General features: G+C 41.0%; 1 protein-coding gene across 12 annotated transcripts in view; it reads right to left on the bottom strand.

Moving 5' to 3' along the window:
• Nucleotides 1-11885, bottom strand: part of MYT1L (myelin transcription factor 1 like) — a 485235-nt gene that overhangs the window by 175541 nt on the left and 297809 nt on the right. The window lies entirely within an intron of this gene.

The following is an 11885-nucleotide window of genomic DNA, read 5'->3' as shown; positions in this document are numbered from 1 at the left end:
GCATCTCAAGTAGGGCCAAGGAGGTGATCCTCCCCCTCTATGCGACACTGGTCAGGCCACAGCTGGAGTACTGTGTCCAGTTCTGTGCGCCCCGCTTCAGGAGGGTTGTGGACAACATTGAAAAGGTCCAGAGGAAGACCACCCGCAGGATCCAGAGACAACAGGGCAGACCCTACAATGAGAGACTGTGGGACCTGAACCTGTTCACCCTTCACAAGCAAAGGCTGAGGGGGGACCTGGTGATAGTCTATAAACTCACTAGGGGGGACCAGAAGGGTTTGGGAGAGACCTTTTTTCCCCTAGCACCCCCTCGCATAACGAGGAATAACGGCCACAAGTTGTTGGAGAGGAGGTTTAGATTAGACATCCATAAGAACTATTTCACAGTTAGGGCGGCTAGGATGTGGAACCAACTTCCAAGGGAAGTGGTGCTGGCTCCTACCCTGGGGGTCTTTAAGAGGAGACTTGATGCCTACCTAGCCCAGTTTTTTCTCCTGCCCAGGCAGGGGGTCGTACTTGAAGCTCTATAAGGTCCCTTCCAACCCTACTTGTATGATTCTATGATGTTTATCTTGCTGGGATCCTATGACCCCAGCTAATTTCCTGCCCTTTGTGTGGGGGGCTGGGCTCGATGATCTTCCGAGGTCCCTTCCATCCCTAATGTCTATGAAACCTATGAAACATGTTTTACAGCACTACAAATTACTGAACTGATTTAAGGCTTGATCCTTAAAAGACATATGTTACTAACTTTGGTCACATTGGTATTTCCAGAGTTGTCATATCAGCTTCATGCTACAATTTACAGCACGATGCACAACAGGTGGCCACCATGGTGACTACTGTATGATTCCTGCACGACTACTCTGCTTTGGTATTTTACGGGGCAAAGAGGGAAATCATTCCAGATAGGGTACAGAATGGGTATGGTAGAAATGACTGCCTTCCTATTATTGCCATAGAACCGGTGCCATATATGTCTAATTAAAAAAAATTAGACATACATAAGTCAGCAGGACCGGATGAACTCCACCTGAGAGTGCTGAAGGAGCTGGCCAAAGCCATTGCAGAACCCCTGGCGAAACTCTTCCAAAACTCGTGGCACTCCAGAGAGGTCCCTGAGGACTAGAAGAAGGCTAATGTTGTTCCCATCTTCAAGAAAGGAAGAAGATAGGACCTGGGTAACTATAGGCCAATTAGCCTAACTTCTATCCCAGGGAAAATCCTGAAAAATTCATTAAGGAGTCTATGTGCAATAGGCTTGCAGAAGGTAGGACCCAAACAGTTCTAATGAACGGATCTGTGTCATCCTGATGAGAAGCGACCAGTGATGTCCCTCCGGGGTCGGTGCTTGGCCCAGTTTTTTTCAACATCTTTATCAATGATTTGGATGTGGGGGTGAAGAGCTCACTGGCCAAGTTCATGGACAACACAGATCAAAACCAGATGAAGTTAAACATTGAGAAATGTAAAGTGCTCCACCTGGGAACGAACAATTCTCAACACACCTACTGGCTTGGTGGAGCCAAACTGACCAGCACCATGAATGAAAGGGACCAAAGGGTAATTCAATGATGTAGGGTCGGAGGGGACCTGAGCAGATCATCAAGTCCAACCCCCTGCCCTGGGCAAGAATGAATACTGGGCTCATATGACCCCTACTAAGTTTAAGCTCATAATATAGACCACTGTATGAATATGAGCTGGCAGTGAGATGCTGTAGCCAGTAGGGCAAATAATACTCTAGTATGCATCAATCGATGCATCTCAAGCAAAAGCAAGGAAGTAATTCTTCCGCTTTACTCAGCATTGGTGAGACCATAACTGGATTACTGCATCCAGTTCTGGGTGCCACACTTTAACAAGGACGTGGTAAAGCTTGTGAGTGTCCAGAGAAGGGCCCAGCAAGCCATATGAGGAAAGGCCGAGGGATCTGGGACTCTTCAGCCTAAAAAACAGAAGGCTGAGAGAGGACTTGGGACTACTACATCAGGGGAGTACATCAAGAGCTCAGTGAACAATTGTTCACCAGGGCACCCTTGGGGAAAATCAGGAGTAATGGCCATAAACTCCTGGAAGACTGTTTCAGGCTCAACATTAGGAAAAACTTCTTTACAGTTAGGGTATCCAAACTGTGGTGATGCAATCACCTGCAGAGGTGGTGCAAACACCTACCCTGGAAATCTTCAAGCGGAGACTGGAAGGTCACCTTGCTGGGGTCACCTGACCCCCAGTTGTCTTTCCTGCCTATTGCAGGGGGCTGGACCTAATGATTTTCCAAGGTCCCTTCCAGCCTTACAGTCTATGAATATGAATCTATGGTATGAAATGTCATTAAATGCAACCAATTTTTCTCACCTGTTTTTGTTGCCATCACAATTACAGATCATACCCTTAATCTGTATTAGCCCGGTACCTCTTCATGAGCTGTAGGATCTGTATGTCTGTGTAGCATTTGATCTGTACTGTGGGATTTTTTTTTTTTATTATTGTCACTGAAGGTGGCTCATAGATCGCCCATCCCCTCCATGTCCTGAGTTGACACCACTAGAAGCAACACATCTCATCAGCCACTAATAAGAAGTGATGGCTTTGGAAAGGCTGTCTCAACTTATTGAAGAACTTCAATAAAGGATTTTAAAAGACACGTCATAGTGTATTTTTAGAAAGAAAATAAAGTAAATCTGATTCTTTATCCTCCTCTTTCTTATATCCTTGGTTTTGCTCCTATTTTTTTTTATTTCTTTCTATACATACCAATGTTCCCTTCTCTAATCACATGGCCTAATAAGTAAGTGTGTAGGTGGGGGAGACTGGGTAGAGGGGAAGCAGGACTTCATCCTGGAGGCCTGGACATGCAACCTTGTCAACCTGGAGGCCTGGACATGCAACCTTGACTTTTACTAGTTTAATTAACCTTTAGCCCAATGTGAACAAGGAGCAGACAAATAATATAAACCTTACCCTGTAGGTGTGTCTACACAAGATGCTTTACCTAGAAGTAGGCTAATCTACTGCGCAGTCAAGTGTCACTGTCTATACATGCACCCATTTACTTTGCAGTAAATTAGTCTACTAGGCAGTTACCTACTACCCATAAATAGAGATAGTAAACTAACTGCAAAGTAGATACTGAGCACTTGTGTAGATGCTGGCCAGAAGCAAATTTGCTCCCCATCAGCCCCTACACTAGGGGGGGCCACAGGTGACCGGGAACTTCCCCAGTTCTGCCACTACTCAGGTTCCAGTTCCATTCAGGAGCTAGGAGCTGAGTAGGACCGGGATGGGATAACTCTCTGCCCTGTCCCTGTCCCTGTCCCTGTCCCTGTCCCTGCACTGCTCAGGTCCCAGATACCCTAAGGAGCTGGAACCTGAGCAGCACGAGAACTTGGGAGCTCTCTGCTTCTCCATACAACCTGGAACTGGGTGGGAGCTATCCAGTCTGGGGCAGGTCTCAGCCAGCTCCGGGTTTCATGGGGAAGCCCCAATGGGCACAAGGCTTGTCCCCATGTGCGTGGGGTGGGAGAGCTCTGCAGCAGCAGCTGTCTCCTTGACCCATTGCTCATCAGAACCACTCCTGATGTGCATAGGGCCAGGAGACAGCTGTCACTGCAGGCAACAGAGCTCTCCTGGACCCATGCACATGGAAACCAGTCCCATGATTCCTGCCAGACTCTAGGCTAGCACTCAGCAGGAGCCTGGAGCTCCCTCTGGTTGCTGTAGTGGGGCAGAGCAGGGTGAGAGCAGCCCTGTACCAGGCTGCTCCCATCAGGAGCACATTTGGGGAGCATGTGCAGACATGCTCCCCGGTAGGCTTACTGTGAAGTAAGTCTACTTCAAATTAATAGCACATGTACTAGACACACACTCTGGTAGTTTCACTTAACCCTATCCCTGAAAGAATCAGGGTAAAATTACACTAGCATAAGTTACACTGATGTAGGAGTTGTGTGTCCGCAAATCATTCTGAGGTAGGTGTTTTATTTAACTGCTTCTTTGTCTGCTCTAGATCCCAGCAGCAAGGCTGAAATGCTGCTATAGCTACGATGCTTCAAGAAATATGTGTGAAGCAAAGGGATTTTTGGTGATATCTTATTAGACTCGCTATATAGTTGAGAGAGAAATCAGACAAGCTTTCAGGAATGTTGTGTCCTTCCTCAAGCCTGAGGTATGATTTACATTGGTGTACAAAACTAGTGTAAATGTGTTGTGTGTCCAGACCCTGTGTCAGATACCACAGTGACTCACTTGAAAGAGAAGTAGATAACAATATTTATATTTTTCATTCTGACTCCTTGTGATTTTTGTATTCCTTTGCCACATACTTCTTCCATGCTTCTGTCAGAGGTTAATAAGAATTGTGGTAAGGAATTAATGGCTCTAGGAATGAATTAAAGAAATATGTAGAACTACTGATTCATGGACATAAGTTATTGTCTATGGATAGAATTTCTTCCAAGACATTAACATTCTTCTGTGTTGGTCTTCAGGTAAAGCATATACAGTTCCTTAGTACCCCACTCAGTTCTGCAGAATGTGTATGATTGCTTATGACCTTCCTTAGGTTTACGTAAGAACAGTGACAAAACTGAGTTGTTATTAAAATGCACAGTACTAAACAATGATCATGAATACTCATAGCTTATTAAATTTCAGTAACTATAATAAGGCTATTAATATAAAGACAAAGTAGGAAAAATCTCAAGTAGGAAAATTAGTCAGAAACAAAATTCTCCCATCACTTGATTCTACCCAATCATCCAACTTTAGGAAAGACTCCCTTTGACTGAAGTAGGCACTGGCTCAGTTCCTTATCTATTTATGTGCAAGTAGGAAAAAATCAGACACAAAGTTGAAGATATAGTATGTAATAGCTATATGCAACCTTTTATATAGTGTTCTTATCCATATATCTACATCAGAGGTAGGCAATTATTTGGGATCGATGGCCACTTAGAGAGTTTTGGTAAGCTGTTGTGGACTAGGACAGGTATGGGGGAGAGGGGTTCCCAGGCAATTGATCCTAACCAGAACTAGCACTCATTGCAGAGATGTGTGGGGGCAGATCGTGGCTCTCCCCTGGGCCTGGCCCCTTGCTGTCACCACCCCATGATTTTAGCCCTGGCCTTGACCATTTGTCCCACTTCTGGATGCCACTGCCTGCTCATCTGTGACCCCATCCCGTTTTCCAGGCCCAGCTGCTCTGCCCACAGGGGTCCCAGGCTGGTCTCTATGGTGCTCGCATCATTCAGCACCCCCAGTGGTGGACATGGGATTGGATGGACAGGCTGAGATACATGGACGGTGGGGCGAGGGCTGGTGGTAGCAGTGACAATGGAAGCAGCAGATAGCAGGTTCAGCCACACATGCCATAGTCTGGGCTGCCCCATGCCTGTAGACCCACCACAGGCCACAGAAAATCCCTTGGTTTGGTCTGTGGGCTCTACTTCACTCATCCCTGATCTATGTGCTTCTTGTTTAACAGATGGAGAAAATGAGGAACAAAGAGATGAAACAGCTTGCCCAATCTCTGGAGCCATCCTCCTCTGTCAGTCTCATGGCCTGTTACGTATTAATCTTAGGTGGCTCCTAGTGATCTTAACCCCTGTTTTGTCCACACATTAACACCTGAAACTAGTTTTAAGCACCCTTTAGGCCACTTAAAGTTATGCCACTGTATGGCAGGTTTATGTCTGATCTGTGTTAATTAGCTCATATTCCAGTCCCCACAGATAAGCCACCCGAGTTGCACTCCACCAGCATCCCAGGTGCCCCCTCTCCTCCCCTTCTGTTCTCTATGGCCAAACTTTCCATGCCCTGAACTCTATGCCCAGGGGATGGTTCTGACACTCAGCCAATTCCCTTTCCCACCCCTAGGGGTGCAACCCCATGCAAACAGCCTGCAGAGCACATGCCAACTAGCCAGGTTGCAGGGCACGGATGGGAGCAGGAGTGGGATTGGGTGCGGCGGAGGGCTGGGGAACAAGTTAGGGGGCATGATCATGTCCCCATGAACTGGGACTTACTTCATAGGGCAGTAGCTCTCCAAAAAGCACCTCCCCTTACCACTTCCACCCCCAGCCACCCCAGAAAGCATAGCCAGCACCCCTAACACTCCATTACCAAATCCCAATTAATTAAAACATGCGACCTTCTTTCATCTACTACCCCTTGATTTCTTTTTAAATTCTTCTTCTTTTTTTTTTTTTTTTTTTTTAACTTTTAGAGCATGGACAGAAGGTGGCCCTGGCTCACCAGTCCTGTGGTGGCAACTCACAGCTGTAGCTCCTAGTCGGGCCCCTGCTTGCCAGCGCGCTAGTGGGAAATTACAGCTGTGCAAGTGGGGGACACTCAGAGAAGGCTTTTAGCCTTAAGATGTGACTGTTCTGAACTCGAGCTAGTATTAACATCGATTAACATCTAAGCAGCTCTAAGTGAAATGTGTAACAAGGCCCTGAAAAATGGAAACTTTAAATTCACCTTCAAATGGTCTATTCCTGTCATAAAAGCACATTATGTTTTCAACCAAAATACTAGGCCAGCCATTTTAAAATGAATTTCCTGTAGGAAGAGGACAAAAGTATGTGGATACTTGCAGAGCCTTTTGTGGGAAATTGTGTCCTCAGTATTACCGGGTATTCTTTCCTTTTCTCCCTTCCCTTTACTCCCCTCTCAGTCCTCATTTATTTGGTGGCTGACAGTTACACCTCCACACAGCTCTTTCCACAGCAGACACTGTGGCTGCAAAGGGAGTGTTGAATGAGAAATAAGCTTGGCACCTGCCATTTGAAAGAAAATGAGCATATCATCTCGGCACTACACATTGTACCAACCCAGGGACTTACTGCAGATCCCACATCCCAAATCTGCTGTTTATTGTCACTGCACAGATGGGTCAGCACCTTCTGATATCCTGCCTTTGAATTTTCTCTCTTTATTAGGCTACTACTCCTGGCACATCAAGATCCTGCAACTTGCTGCCACTGAAATTGCTATTCCCAACCCAGATGGTGGTAGGAGGAATTGAACTGTGGTTCCTTTGTGCGGTAAGCCCTAGACAATAGCCACCAGCATGCAAAGCCACACACCAATTTCTGGTATATATTTTGTTCATGTTTCAGGCCCAAGTTTGTACCTTTTTATTCATTAATCAAAAATTCAGACAAAGACTATATTGCAGAAACCAGACAGCAGCCAAAACAGACCTCTAATATATTATGGATTCTCTGTCAGTACATTTATTTATTGTTTGCAGTGTTTCATTTGAAAATCCCTTTGCTCTTTCACTTACAACTGAAAATTAGTAGAAGAAAATATTTAACTGGACTTAAAGCAGTGGAGCTATGTTTGCCAAAATTTTAAAGAAAAGATCCCTGAGAATACATTATATAAAATACCTTTGAAGTATATTCTGACACTTTCACAGTTTTTGGCAAATGATTACCAAATATATCAATAAGCGAAACACAATCGTTTTTATCATTGGTGGATAAAGAGATTTTTCCTTTGGAAAATATCTAAGAATTCATTGTATCACTACTTTAATAGTATAATAAAGGTTGAATAGCAACGTAAGAGATATGAAGATACATTTGTATTTATTTCCAGCATTCAGCTTCATTTTTCACAGTAGCTTAAAAATAAGTATCAAGAAGGACCTCAGTGTTCTGTGCTAAGACTTTACACAAATGCATCAATGGACCTCAGTTTCTTCACAGTGTGCAACCATGCTCTGCTTTCAAATTAATGTTAAAATATGTATGTCCTGACTTCTGATTTATGATATCATTGACAAATAGTAAAAAAGACAGGCATGCCATAAAGTTTATGGATGGAGTGATGGCATGCACAATGATGTCTCATAAAGAATAAAGGGGAGAAAGTTATTTATTCTTGTGGATTCAAGAACTAAAATACAGATAGACTGGCTGCGTGCACAGAATTTTTCATAAATATCCCACAGTGCACCCTGTTGTACAGCAGCCATACATTAATTAGAGCATTCAGCAGACACTGCAATGTGTTACACTCACCCAAGTGAATCTTCATTTTTCACATGCAGGGCCTTACTAATTAAAATCAGCTTTGCAATTAAATGTGGAAAATTGTGTTAAACTTTCGAGCATGGTTTAGAAAAAAATATATTTATTTTTAGGGTATTTTATTTTGATGCAAATGAATTTTCCATCAAAGTGAAACCAGTAAAAGGGAGGTATGAGGATTTCTCTTTTTTGTATTATAGATGCTCCTCTCAGTTGCAAGTTGCAATGCTCCACTATCTCTCTGCCAGTACCTGGCCCTGTTCCAATGCTTTTAGTGAGTGCTATCTGTCAAGGCATGAATAATACAGCCTCTAGGCTGTCGGCAGAATCCAAATGAGGCATACATCAGGAAGCAAGCACTCGACTTTAGCTCCAGAACATGCTCCTGTGAAGACAGGCAATTATTCACCCACGGCTGCAGCCATGGCAATCAAACTGGTGGGTGAAAAGGTATATGAAATGAAAAAATTTGAATAAGAAATATGGCACAACAAGCCACAGAAAATTCAATAATTTTCTAATAAGAGAAAGACATTTGAGTCTTTTAATTTTAAAGTTTCAGGTTTGAATTATTTGACTCAGTCTATTATAAAAAGGGCAGAACTAAAACATAAACTAAAATGCCACAACAATAATATAGTTCATTTAAAAAAAATAAAGGAGCAGTGCTAAACTGCAAAGTATTAATATATATTTTTAACAAACAAATCTCCTGTTTCAAGTTACAAATTCCATCCTTAAAAATTAGAAATGATCACAAGTCTATCTGTATAATTTAAAAGATGATAAGGAACAGAGACAGCATACTGAAGCAACAAAGAGCTGGTTGATATTAAAGTTATTTGATAGAAAGTTTTGCTTGATAAAAGCAAAAGACTTTTATAGTGTTGGTGAAGATTCATATATTATAGATCCAAACATTATTTTTACGTTTCCTACTCATAAATGTGGTAGTTGTTTGCTTTTGCACAAGGCTCCATTAATGTTATATAGGAAAAAAAGGGGGTGAGGGGGGCTTATAAATGCAGTATGATCAGAGGGCATGAAGGAATTTTGTCTGTGTGAAATGCTTGGTTTTGCACTTTTTTGTTATAACCAAATTTTGATTTTTCAGCAATCAAGCTGAAGCTCAGTATTATAGTCAGGGATCCATCAATATTCCCTTTACAAATCTGAAGGATTTATGATTCAGCCTTAAAAATTCCTTCTTCACTGAAACTTAATTTACATAGTCACAGCCTAAAAGGATTTTTTCCCCTTAACAATTTCAGTACAATGGCTTCAGCTGTTTTCAATTATATAAAATATTAGTACACAATTTTAAGATTTCTTCTTTGTGCTCATATTTCTTAAAAATGGCCTTCATTTTGAAGCGTGTGGTATTTGCAAGGGATTAGCCTATAATAGAACCTAATTGCTTCTGTTTTTTGAAAAAAAAAAGTTGTAAACACCCATGTTATGGCAGCTTCACAGTAGCCCATTGCACATACCCCAGACCTTTTAATAGGATCTAGTTCAGGTTTTTCTGATGTACCTAAATATTTATTTGTATGAAAGACCATATCCACCTATTGCATAAATAATGTGTTTTTAAAACAAAATTCGTCATGCATAACAACATATTTGTCAACACGGGTCAGTCTGTTCTAAGTTAGGTATGGATAACCTCACTGTAATCAGTCACTTTGCATATGTTGATAGAGGTAGTTAGTTACCTGTATTAGTCCTCTTACACGTGTGTAATTTCAAAATATAATTTTGCCCAGTGCAGAAAAAATGCACCTATGCATTAACACAATCAAGTAGTACATCTTAGGTCCAAAACTGGACTGAATCCAACAAACTGAGTCATGCAGGAGAACCCCTATAACTCTCATTCACTTGTATGAATATAAGGTCCCCGCAGGAGGATAGAACTCCAGAATACTAGCCCATATGTGTAGGCCTTGGGGCATAAAATACTCCAGCATTTATATCCCTAAAACCAAAATTTTACATTCTGGTTTTCCAGATTGATATTTTCCAACACAATAAAATATTCATCTAAAGATCTGTCTTTATTTTCTTTTTGGTTTAAGTTAAAGAGGTCTGAGTGTTAGCCACCATTTGATGGCATGGTTCTATTAACGGAATAAAAATTATGTCACATGCTTTTGTAAGCAGAAAAGATCAGAAATCCTAGAGAATTCAAAACATCCAGAAAAAAAAAGATCATCCAATCTCTGTGGACTCTCAATGCATCGACTAGTAGAAGCAAACACATTTCATTCATAATAATGAGCTGGTCTGTTATTGTGAATGGAAAGGTCATAACCTCATTAAACTCCTATGTAGGGCTGAATGGAACTGAGCTGGATTTCAGTTCAGCGAGGTGCTTCCCTGGAACACATGGCATTCTTTACGAGGGTCTTTATTCTTTTTACATTAAATGCCTTTTTTTTCCTTTCCAAACAATTATGATGGGGGACAGCAGAGGAGAGATTAAGAAGGAAAACTTTTTTCAAAATATCTTAAAGTTGTTATTTGTTGGTACAATTTGATACAATAACTGAAACTTGATCTTTCTGAAACAGACACTATGTTATAAACTCCCACAAAAATGTGTTTTCTAGTCAAATGAGTAAGGGGTCTATTAGCTGAATATAACCTGACTCATGGACTGACAGAGTTGCAAAAAGACAGAGAGAGACAGACAGGCAGACAGACAGAAACTTCAGCAATTAGGGGGGAAAGAGGTTTTGATACTTTTCCTATTTTTCTACTTTGTGTCTCCCCAAAATTTCACTTAAGATTCAGGCTGTTCATTTATTGACAGACCAGAATCATGTTAAAAAAGCAAAATCCAGAATTAACAGCTCAAAACTGCACCTAATCACGCCCAACCATACATCTATTCCCCATTCTGACAAGTGAGAAAGGGTGATAGGACACACTAACATGCATAGCAAAAGTGCAGTGATGCAGAAGAGATACAACTGTTAAAATTAAATTTCCTTTAGAAATTGTTTCCTTCCATTTGGTTAAAAAATAATGTGTTTGAACAATACATCTAAATTGTAAGAAATACGCTTAGTTAAATTGTGTACCATTGATTTCTTGGGAAGGAACTTATAATCATGTTTAACTGCTGACTATTCATGGAATATCTAAAGGAAAAAGGAGTATTTGATGTCATTCATTAATTACTGATGAAGCTTGAATTTTTATGAGGAAAATAAAAATATATTCTTTGAAATTAAGGAAAATGATTAGTATATTTCTGCTAAATCAGTGAACCAAATTACTGCTATCCTTGAAAAAGCTATTATAAAACAGATTAGGGTAAGAAATTTTAATATGTTAAACACAGAAAAACAAAATCTGTTTATTTTCCTTTAAAATGGCTTTCAAAAGATTATTTGCAACATAGTTTACCTTCATTTTTTCTTAATTTTATAACTTTGTATAGCCTTAGATTTACAAATGATTTATTGAAAAGAAACTAGATGCATATGAGAGGGTGGAGCAGATTTACACATAAACCACACACCTAGAATCAAATTGAATTTACAGATAAAAGTAGCTGTTACCTCAGTTTAACCTCTAGGCAACATATCGTTATTACAAAGTAGCCACCATATTTGGTGTGAAATGCGCACTCTTTAAATCACAACGATTTCTTCAAAACCTAAAACTATAGTGGTCTTTAAAAGAATCAACAAAAAAACTACAAAAGCTTTAAGACAATTTAATATTACGTTAAATGGCTTTTTCTGGTTTGACAGAGAAATGGCCAAAAGTCAGCCATTTTGTCCTCTACAATAGTTGTCAGACGAAATAAGACAATAAAGCACTGCATGGATA

The sequence above is a fragment of the Crocodylus porosus genome, unplaced genomic scaffold (genome assembly GCF_001723895.1).
Source record: "Crocodylus porosus isolate Cpor-Errol unplaced genomic scaffold, CroPor_comp1, whole genome shotgun sequence".
Lineage (NCBI taxonomy): Eukaryota > Metazoa > Chordata > Crocodylia > Crocodylidae > Crocodylus > Crocodylus porosus.
The sequence above is the reverse complement of the archived record's forward strand: the minus strand, read 5'-3'. Positions and strand labels throughout refer to the sequence as shown.